At 43.4% G+C, this 10,053-nt stretch overlaps 1 long non-coding RNA gene across 1 annotated transcript; it reads right to left on the reverse strand.

Annotated features, from left to right (window-relative positions):
• Positions 1-3,985: 3,985 nt before the first annotated feature.
• Positions 3,986-5,786, reverse strand: LOC114909420 (uncharacterized). Its single transcript, XR_003797291.1, has 3 exons — positions 5,653-5,786; positions 4,920-4,973; positions 3,986-4,234 (listed from the first exon to the last, which is right to left on the reverse strand). It is a non-coding gene; the product is annotated as an uncharacterized LOC114909420 (long non-coding RNA).
• Between the last annotated feature and the right edge of the window lie 4,267 nt (positions 5,787-10,053).

The following is a 10,053-nucleotide window of genomic DNA, read 5'->3' on the forward strand; positions in this document are numbered from 1 at the left end:
CAACTTGGTTCTGGACTTTCTAACAGGCAGACCCCAGTCCATTAGAATTAGGAATCACACATCTAGGTCAATAACCATAAACACAAGAACTCCACAGGGCTGAGTGCTGAGCTCCATGCTCTACGCACTCTTTACCCATGATTGTGTGGCCTCCCAGAACAACACCAGCATCATCAAATTTGCCGATGACAGGACAGTCACTGGACTGATAATGGGAGGCGATGAGTCAGCATACAGGAGGGAAGTGGCTGACCTAGTGAGGTAGTGTCACGACAACAATCTCTCCCTCAATGTCAACAAAACAAAGGAGTTGATAGTCGATCCACAGAGAAGGAGGGAGCAACACTCATCACTGCATATTGGTGAGACAGTCGTGGAGAGAGTGAGCAGCTTCAGCTTCCTGGGTGTTCACATTACTGAAGACTTCACAACACACATCTGGTCAAGAAATCACGTCAGCGCCTGCACTTCTTGAGAAGGCTGAGGAAATTTGGCATGCCAAGCTGAATCCTCAGAAGCTTCTATAGGTGTGCAGTCGAGAGCATCCTCACCAGCTCTATCACAGTGTGGCTTGGAAACTGCACAGTACAGGATTGTAAGGCGCTACAGCGAGTGGAGAAAGCTGTTCGACGTCCTTACCATCACTGGAGAGCCTCTACCAGGCCAGAACCATCAGGAGAGCCACTAACATCATAAAGGACAATAGTCATCCCCAGCACAGCCTTTTCACACCCTTACGATCAGGCAGCTGCTACAGGAGTGTTAAAGCCAGAACTTCAAGGCTGAAAAATTGTTTTTACCCACAGGCCATCAGGCTTGTGAATGACACCCATCCACTGCCTCTCCACCCATCATGGCAGACACAGATTACCCTCTGAGCCTGAGAGGTGTCAAATACCCCATCCTTCCTACACACACATACACATCCACAACACCAATAACATCAGAGACCACAGACTACCTCCACATATCTTGCACACACAAACACACACCCCCTTTCAACTGCGAATAGACCCAATCTACCTCTGCAGGACTTTGCACATGTACGTCTTCCATGTTCACATTGCGCGCTGCACATTTTATATATGTATATAACTTAGTCTTTTTGGATTTTTGCACTAATAGTAATTTTGTAAATTTGTGATTTACGCCTTCTGTTTTCTTTTCTTATGTCCTTATAATTTATGTCATAGACTGCTGAGAGGCTGTGTGGTGACGCAGTGGGTTGGACCGGGTCCTGCTCTCCAGTGGGTCTTGGGTTTGAGTCCGGCTTGGGGTGCCTTGCAATGGACTGGTGTCCCATCCTGGGTATGTCCCCTCCCCCTCCAGCCTTACATCCTGTGTTGCTGGGTTAGGCTCTGGCTCCCTGTGACCCTGTATGGGACAAGTGGTTCAGACAATGTGTGTGTGTGTGATTGCTGAGAGGATTCACAGAGTAAGAATTACATTGTATGGTGTAATGAACTGTTTACGGTACATATGACAATAAACGCTTGAATCCATTAGTGATAAGGATCAAAGAAATGAAAAGAGGTGCTTTGTTCTCTCTTTGGGAGGGGTATCTCAAAATTTAGAGCCCTTTTGAGAATTAGTTGCAGGACTATAAATAAAGTAATTACATTTATTCATTTAACTGATCCTTTTCTCCAAAGCAATTTACAATATTAGTATACTTACAATTATTCACCCATTTATACACTTGGGTAATGCTACTGGAGCAACTTTAGGGTAAGCACCTTGCTCAGAGATACTATAGCCAGTGGGGGGGAATCAAACCTGCAACCTTTGGATCCAAACACAACAGCTCTAGCCACTACACTACCAGCTGTCCTTATGAATGTGTTATTATTAAGGTATAAGTAACTTTTACATTTTGATGACACTTTTCTCCAAAGCAGCTTACAATGTTGAAATTATTTACCCATTTATACAGCTAGGAAATTTCAGAATCAGAATCAGAATGAGCTTTATTGCCAAGTATGTTCACACATAGAAGGAATTTGTCTTGGTGACAGGAACTTCCACAGCACAGACAGAATGACAGTGACAAGACAGATGAGAAGATAGAGTATGTGAATAAGGGATAAAAAAATATATAAAAATACAAAGTACCCAATATATAAGAATAGTCACTAGATACAAATGCAAGGGAGTGTGAGTAAGAGATACACACACACACACACACACACACACACACACACACACACACACACACACACACACACTTTCGGAACCGCTTGTCCCATACGGGGTCGCGGGGAACCGGAGCCTACCCGGTAATACAGGGCGTAAGGCCGGAGGGGGAGGGGACACACCCAGGACAGGAGTAAGAGATATGATGTGATAAATATAAATAGCATTGTGTATTGCACTGGTTTACTCCCTGGGGGGGGGATTTAGCTGTTCATGAGGTAGATGGCCTGAGGAAAAAACTTTTCTTGTGCCTGGCCTGTCCTGGTGCTCAGTGCTCTGTAGCGCCGGCCAGATGGCAAAGGTTCGAAGAGGAAGTGGCCTGGATGTGAGGGGTCTACAATGATTTTGCTAGCCCTTTTACTGACTCTGGATGAGTGCAGTTCTTGGAGAGCTGGGGGGGATGTGCCGATGATTCTTCCAGCAGTCCGAACTATCTGCTGTAGTCTTCTGATGTCTGATTTCATAGATGAGCCGAACCAGACAGTTATAGAGATGCAGAGGACAGACTGAATGACTGCGGAGTAGAATTGCAGCAGTAGCTCCTCAGCTGGCGAAGGAAGTATAACCTCTGCTGGGCCTTCTTCACAATGGAGTCTATGTGGAGCTCCCACTTCAGGTTTCAGGTCTCTGCTCCCACTCCCACTTTACCATAACAACTTAGGATAAGTACTTCACTCAAGGGTACTACAGTAAGAGGTGGGGCACAAACCTACAACCTTTAAATCCACAAACAGCAGCTCTTATCGCTACGATCCTAGCTGTCTAAGGGTACAGGGTCAAACTTACAGCAGCATGTCAGCTGCAAACCTACAACAGCCACTTCGGGTCCTCAGATATGGTGGATGTTACAAGTAGTCTAGACGAATTGGGAAACTTTTTTCTTACTGTTCTGTGTTGCTCCATGGTCTCCGGAGAAGGGACATTTCGTTACACTGTATACATGCTCTATAGAGGAATAACAATAAAAACAACTTGAACATCAAAGGACCCCAGGAACACAATATTCTCAATGCATTTTATTGCACTTAAGCGAGAGTAGTACAGATTGAAAGCGCGCACACACACACACGCGCACACACACACATGCAATGAGCTGTCTGTGGCCCAGACAACCTCCTGCCTGGAGCAGAGCAATTTTTAAGCCTCAGGTTCCCCACCCTGCTCCTCTGCTGCCCCCACTCCCTCCTCTGCTCCTGCTCCTGCTTCCTCTGCTGCTCCTGCCCCTGCTGTTGCTCCACTTCCTGCTTCGTTGAATTTGATGATGGTGTCAATGAGGGTCTCTCCAGGGAAGTCTGTGGCTATCACTCCCAAGCACGACGGCCTGGTTTTGCCCTCCAGCAGGCCTTTGAGGGCCTGGTCAAGATTGGGGTTCACTTGTGCTGCCACACTCTTGGCACGTTTCTTGAGGGATGAAGCACTGGTGACCGTTACCGTCAAGTTCCCTTTCTTACAGAGTCCCTCTGCCCTCTTCAGGTGTTCCTTGATATGCTTCAGATGTTTCTCAACATCCTTAAATTTGCTGTCCTTCTTATCATTTGTGTTCTGGTTGGCAACTCCTTTTTCATAGGTGGAGTTCCTCAGAATGACAATTTTCCCTTTCACCTGACCCACAGTTGGTACTGTAGGCTCTAACCACACACCCTGCTCTTTCTGTAAGACCTTAGTGATATCTTTTGCTGTCTCAGTCTTTCTGAGCCCTTCTGGGATCAACTTCAGCAGTACAAATTCACTGGGGTTTTTAGCCAAGAAAGTCTTCAGAATATTCAGGACCTCATCCAATGACTTGCTTCCAATCTCAATCTTTTTTCTGTTAAACAGAAGGGGACTACTGGCTTTCATTTCAAAGTATCGCACCCCTGCATCGAGCTGGAAGTGCAGTGACAAAGCTTGGTGTGAGGAGGACATGCTGTCGTGGGTTCCGGGAATAGTCAGTGCTGACAAAGCCTTGCTTTCATCCAAAGTCTTCATCCAGTCTGTCTTTAACAAAGTAACTTTGTTTTTGTCATTGAAAAATGTGCCTTCACAGCGAACTATTAAAAACCTGCAGAAGAAATTAAAGTATATTACTGACATGCCAGTGCAAGAGAAACAAGATCCCTCTGATAAAATATAATCAAAAGCAAAAATTCGACATCCTTTTTGTTTGTGGCTGTCAAACAAATGATCAAATTATTCTGTTTGTTTTGACATTTACATATTTTCATTTATTCATGAGGCAGAGACATTTCTCCAGCACGACGTATAATTCAAAATAAACAAAAGTGCATTTCACAGCTGATGAAGAGGTGTAAGTGCAGACACGCAATTGTCTAAGTGCAGTCGGTTTGACCAGCATTTTTGCCCGCACGCAGAAGTCAAGTAAGTAAATGCGTGTAGAGCTGAGTCCGATAAAGAGGTCATCGTGACAGATGGTGTGAAGTGCGTTTATGTAGCTGTCAGGAGACCAGCAGAGAAGTGGCTCTGAAACACATGGGTTTTGAGACTCTTCTGGCATGCTGGGAAAGATTCAGCAGTTTTGAGGCACACAGGGAACTCAGTCCTCCACACTGGAGCCGAAAGCAAGAACTTAGAGGCTTTTTGTTTGCTAGCTCTCACGAGTAGACAACAGGACAGTTGATGGAAAGAAAAGTTTTTGTTGCCGACTTCTTCTCCAAGAAGGTGCAGGTTATAGACTCAAGAGCTCAGTGAACTGGGGACAAAAGTAGTGGTTAAATGTTACTACTTACACAGCAAGAAGAGAAGGACGAAGCAAGACGGCCATGGTCGTTACGATCCGTAGTCTGTACAGGACAAGATGACAAGTTACTCAGGTGTTTGAACAGTTTCTCCTATCATCAGCAGTCCAGCTCACTATACAGCTCTATATTGGGCCACCAACCGTGAGCCACAAATTCTTGTCGTTCAGCCAGTCAGTCAGTCAGTCAGTCAGTCACACAAATGCAGGAGAAGTTGCTAGTGTAGTGGTTAGAGCCTCACCTCCAGCTGTAGTACCATTGAACAAGGTACTTGCCCTAAGTTGCTCCAGTAAAAATTACCCAGCTTTATAAACGGCTAAATAATTGTAAGTTGCTTTGAAGAAAAACATCAAGTAAGTAAGCAATTGTAATACAAATGGAAGGTCTTCTTAACACACACTGAGAGCTTTTATATTAAATCTTTCAGACACAATAAAAGAACTAATTAGCTTTGCTGCCGTCAAAGATGTTTGTGCACATTTTTATGATATCCTTTATTTTTACTGGAGTTGCCCGACTGTTCCTTAAAGATTGAAAAGGTACACAACTATGATTTATTGTAAATTGTACTCGATCCAGAATGGAACGTGCAGTTAACCCGCAAAAGATATGGCTTATACCCTGAAGTAAATTTCATGCCCTTGTAAACTTTCAATTGAACATCCATAGGGGATGAATGGATGCATTATTTTCATTTTCATTTTACTCATTGCCACTCACTGACCTTGTCTGTGTTGTGAAAGGTGCTCCCACCCGTGTCTCTGGTGGCACTCGATGGTTGAGCTGACTGAAAATGAGCCAAAATGCAGTGCCCTCCTTGTGCTGGTGCAATGCTTTATACTTTCGTATGGAACACCTACAGGGTTATCACACATGTAGGGCTGGTTGCTGCTACTCTAGAGGCGTGTTCCAGTGCCCACCGAGGCTCATTGAAGGCCACTTTTTTACATCGCTATCTGCAGATTGGAATGAGATACAATGGATGACACAAAGGGTCATGTTATCCATTCTCTTTTCAGCAGGACACATGCACCCGTCCACTGATAACTGTCTCTGCGTGAAATTCACAAAGCAAAATAAGACAGCAGGAGATGCCTAAATGTGACAATGCTGCTGTGAGAAAGAGGGGAAACACATAAAATGTAAGAAAGTTAAATTCCCTCATTCCTGGCATAATGGGCTTAAGCTGTTGCTGGAAATCTCCCTGTCAGGTAAATTCCCATTTTGAGGGGATGGAATTATCACTATTTTTATGGAAGAAAAATGACTTACAACTCATCTTTTTGTGTTATACTTTTCACTGCAGTTATCATTTTCTGCCTTTGCAGTTTGTCCTAATTCCTGTTGCACTTTCAACCTTTTTCGGTAGCTGTTTTGAGTACGTGCATCGAAAAACTTTATAATATTGAGAAATATGGTTCCCAAGATGATTTGCCTCTTTCTTGTGTTTCATTCTGCAAAGCATAGGGACACTATGCTGCGAGAAGCACCAAGTACTCTTGACAGTACTGACAATGAATGCTTGACACTATATGACCGTTTAATCTCTTCTTACAGGCTTTAATTGTCTTAGTGTTCATTGTTTAGAGGGTAATGTAGAAGTGAATACACAACATTTAGCCAGAAAGTAACTGAGCTGATACCACTGAGGGACAGAAACCATTTGGGTTTGACACACTAAGTGTGCATCACCATCCCAAAATATCTGGTAAATGCAGCACTGCCATTGTACAGAACAAAAAAACCTGTTGTGGGAGTAAAATTACCATGCAACAAGAAAACGTGATGTTGCACTGAATAAAAAAAAACATGCAATGAAAAAAATTAAATGAAATGTAATGAATAATGAAATTAAATGGAAAATGAAATTTTTCATAAGTCCTTACAGTCTTTGTTCATTGCAAGGGACAAGTTACATGAGGAATATAGTGCATTTGTCCTGCTACTTCTTCCACGGACTGCGTGTACGACGGAGCCACAGGTGTGCTGACTGTGACATCGTTATACTTTATTAACCAACTGCTAACTAACGCACTTTCGAAATACGTTTGCATAGCGCTCCAACAGATATAAAGTAAATATATGATTCTTCAGTCTTCCATGGAAATGAGGCTGAGCTGGCATCTCCCCCAACTCGCTTTCAACAATGAACATCAGTATGAAGCCCTCGGATCCTTTCCAGGCTAACAAAACCCCCTTTTTCACCACACGATGAATGACATGTAAATGAGTGACTTTGTATTATTTAAAGCTACTTATAACATCATAGCTAAAAGGTAGTAAATGAAAATGTAATAAATTTAAATTAAATGGGCACATTGCATAGGCATGTCCCATCCATAAAGGCATGCAGTCATCAGCTTTTGTCAACGTGGAGTGCTAGTATCATGGCCAGCTGACCACCTCAAGTCTCTCCATGGGTCTTATCATATGAATATAATACAGAATATTCTGTAATTGGCATGCAATAGGGCACACTCAGCTCAGATGGTCTCATCCATTCTATCAAAATACTTTAATAACATTTTAACATTATCTTTGAGGAAGTAATATTTTCTGTACACACAGTTAAGGCTCTTTGTTTTTTGATTAAACTCGTACATTTCACTTGTAATGTACCATGTTTACATTTACCTAATTCTTTTCTCCAAAGAAGCTTACAATATTAAGATGCTTAAAATGTATAGATTTACACTTGTGGAGCACTTTATTAGGAACACTATGCAAATGCTGAATAGGACCTCCCTTTGCTCTCAAAACAGCCTCAGTTACTTTTAGCATGGATTAAACAAAATGTAGGAACATTCCTTTAACATTCTGGTCCATATTGACATGATTGCATCACAGAGTTTCTGCAGATTTCTGAGCTGTACATTCATGCCACCCAGGCCCGTTCCACTACATCCCAAAGGTGCACTACTGGATTCACATCCGGTGACTGAGAAGGCCACTGAAGAACACTGAACTCACTGTCATGTTCATGAAACCAGTTTGAGACGACTTTTGCTTTGTGACACAATGCATTGTCATGCTGGAAGTAGCCATTAGAAGATGGGTAAATTGTGGCCATAAAGGGATGCACATGGTCAACAACCATTCTCAGACAGGCTGTGGCATTCAAGTGATGATTGATTGGTATTAACAGCACAAAGTATGCCAAGAAAACATTCCCTACAGCATTATACCACCACCACCAGCCGGAACTGCTGACACAAGGCAAGTTGGGTCCACGGATTCATGCTGTTGACATGGAATTTTGACCTTATCATCTGTATGCCTCAGCAGAAATCATGATTCATCAGACTAGGCAACATTTTTCAGGTTTTCAGTTATCCAGTTTTCGTGAGAACTGTGTCCACTGCAGCCTCAGATTTCTCTTCGTGACTCAGTACCCTACAGGGCATTAAGTTATTATTGCTGGTATGATGCCTCTACATTAAATTTTTGCTCAAATGTTTTGTTAGAAATTTGTTACAGTAGCTGGCAATGAAAGTACCTCATTGGACATGTATTTGCTAGAAGTTAAATCTAGTTTTGACATTCTGTGTCAAACAAGGTGCCATGTTCCGTTTCCAGAATGAGAGGACGAACCCAAGTGCAGAGCGAACAGGATGTTTATTAAGAGAGATCCAGTAATTATTGTCACAGACAGGAGCAGTTAGCCGAGGTGCAATCGTCGTACTGAGGGAGATCCAGGAGGCGAAGTCGAGATTCAGGCAAAGGTCAAGGAACACAGGAATCCAAACGGGTTAAGAGGTTTCAGGGAGCGAGGAACAGGGAGCAAGGAGCATGAGACAAGGAGCGAGGCGAACAAAGTTCCGCGTCAGTCTTGGTCCTGCCGCAGCCTTTTATGCTTCCATCCAGACCGGGTCCCAGGTGTAGCTCGTTGTATTGGCAGCGTGAGCGTGGCACAAGGAAAATTGACAAGGGTGATAAAACGGATTTAGGAGGCTCTTTTGAACACTTTACCACAACACCTTCTCATTGGATTTGGCAGCCTTAATCTTTACATCTAATGGCTTGTAGACGTCCTCTTATTAAAAAAGAAACTCAATAAGTGTTGCTCGGATTTTTGTGGTATTACAGTATTAGTCGTAATTGCTATTAGTTGTAACTGCTATGCTACAGGGGGTGTGGTGGTGCAGCGGGGTTTGACCAGGTCCTGCTCTCTGGTGGGTCTGGGGTTCTGCTTGGGGTGCCTTGTGACAGACTGGTGTCCTGTCCTGGTTGTGTCCCCTCCTCCTCCAGTCTTACGCCCTGTACTGCCAAGTTAGGCTCCGGCTCACCGCAACCCCACTTGGGATAAGCGGCTTCAGCAAATGTGTCTGTGTCTGTGTATGGGCTATGCTGCCAGTGATGAAAGGACTGCAGCAGCTGGAGTGAAGGACTCACACTTCTGTAGTAGTATCACCATATTACCATAGTACCATGTTACCATACTTCTTCCAGTGTGGCTCACTCACTTTCACCAGCGGTGGAAATGGTTTAATGGTGGGGCAGCTATACTGCAGTGCCTCATGTGTTTTACTTGTATTTTACTCTAGTAAATATCACTTACCCGAACTCATGTACCTAAACAGTGCTGCCATAAAACAGGCATTTCTCCCAAGCCTGAGTCACTGTTGCCCCTGACTGAAAAAAAAAATGGTTATTTTGTGATGAAAATACGCTTACCGGTGTGTTTTTAGTTCAGTGTTAAAGTCCAGATTGAAAGCATTTTGTTGATCTGAAATGCTGTTTTAAGGCTATAGTGTCTTGCCTTCAGTAACATACACTGGGATTGGTTCATCTAAAGAGATTATTGAGGATTACTGGGGATTACCGTGGTGTATCAGAACAAATTCCCTCAAGAACCAGGGACACTGTGATGGAAATACAGTCTGTTCACTTCACACCAATTTATTTCTACTATTGTCAGTACATTCAGATCCATTCCCTAACCGTTCCCAAATGCTTCCTAAATCATTCCTGTCTGTCTTGTAACCATACCTAATTTATCCCCAACCCTTTCTTGAACCCCCCCCACCGTACACTGTCGCTGGTCTCTCCCCTAACAATCCTTGGTCTGTCTTCTAACCCTAACTCTAGTTTGTCCCACATCTGTCCCTAGTTTGTCCTGGTCAAC

Source organism: Scleropages formosus, chromosome 23 (assembly GCF_900964775.1).
Source record: "Scleropages formosus chromosome 23, fSclFor1.1, whole genome shotgun sequence".
Taxonomy (NCBI): domain Eukaryota; kingdom Metazoa; phylum Chordata; class Actinopteri; order Osteoglossiformes; family Osteoglossidae; genus Scleropages; species Scleropages formosus.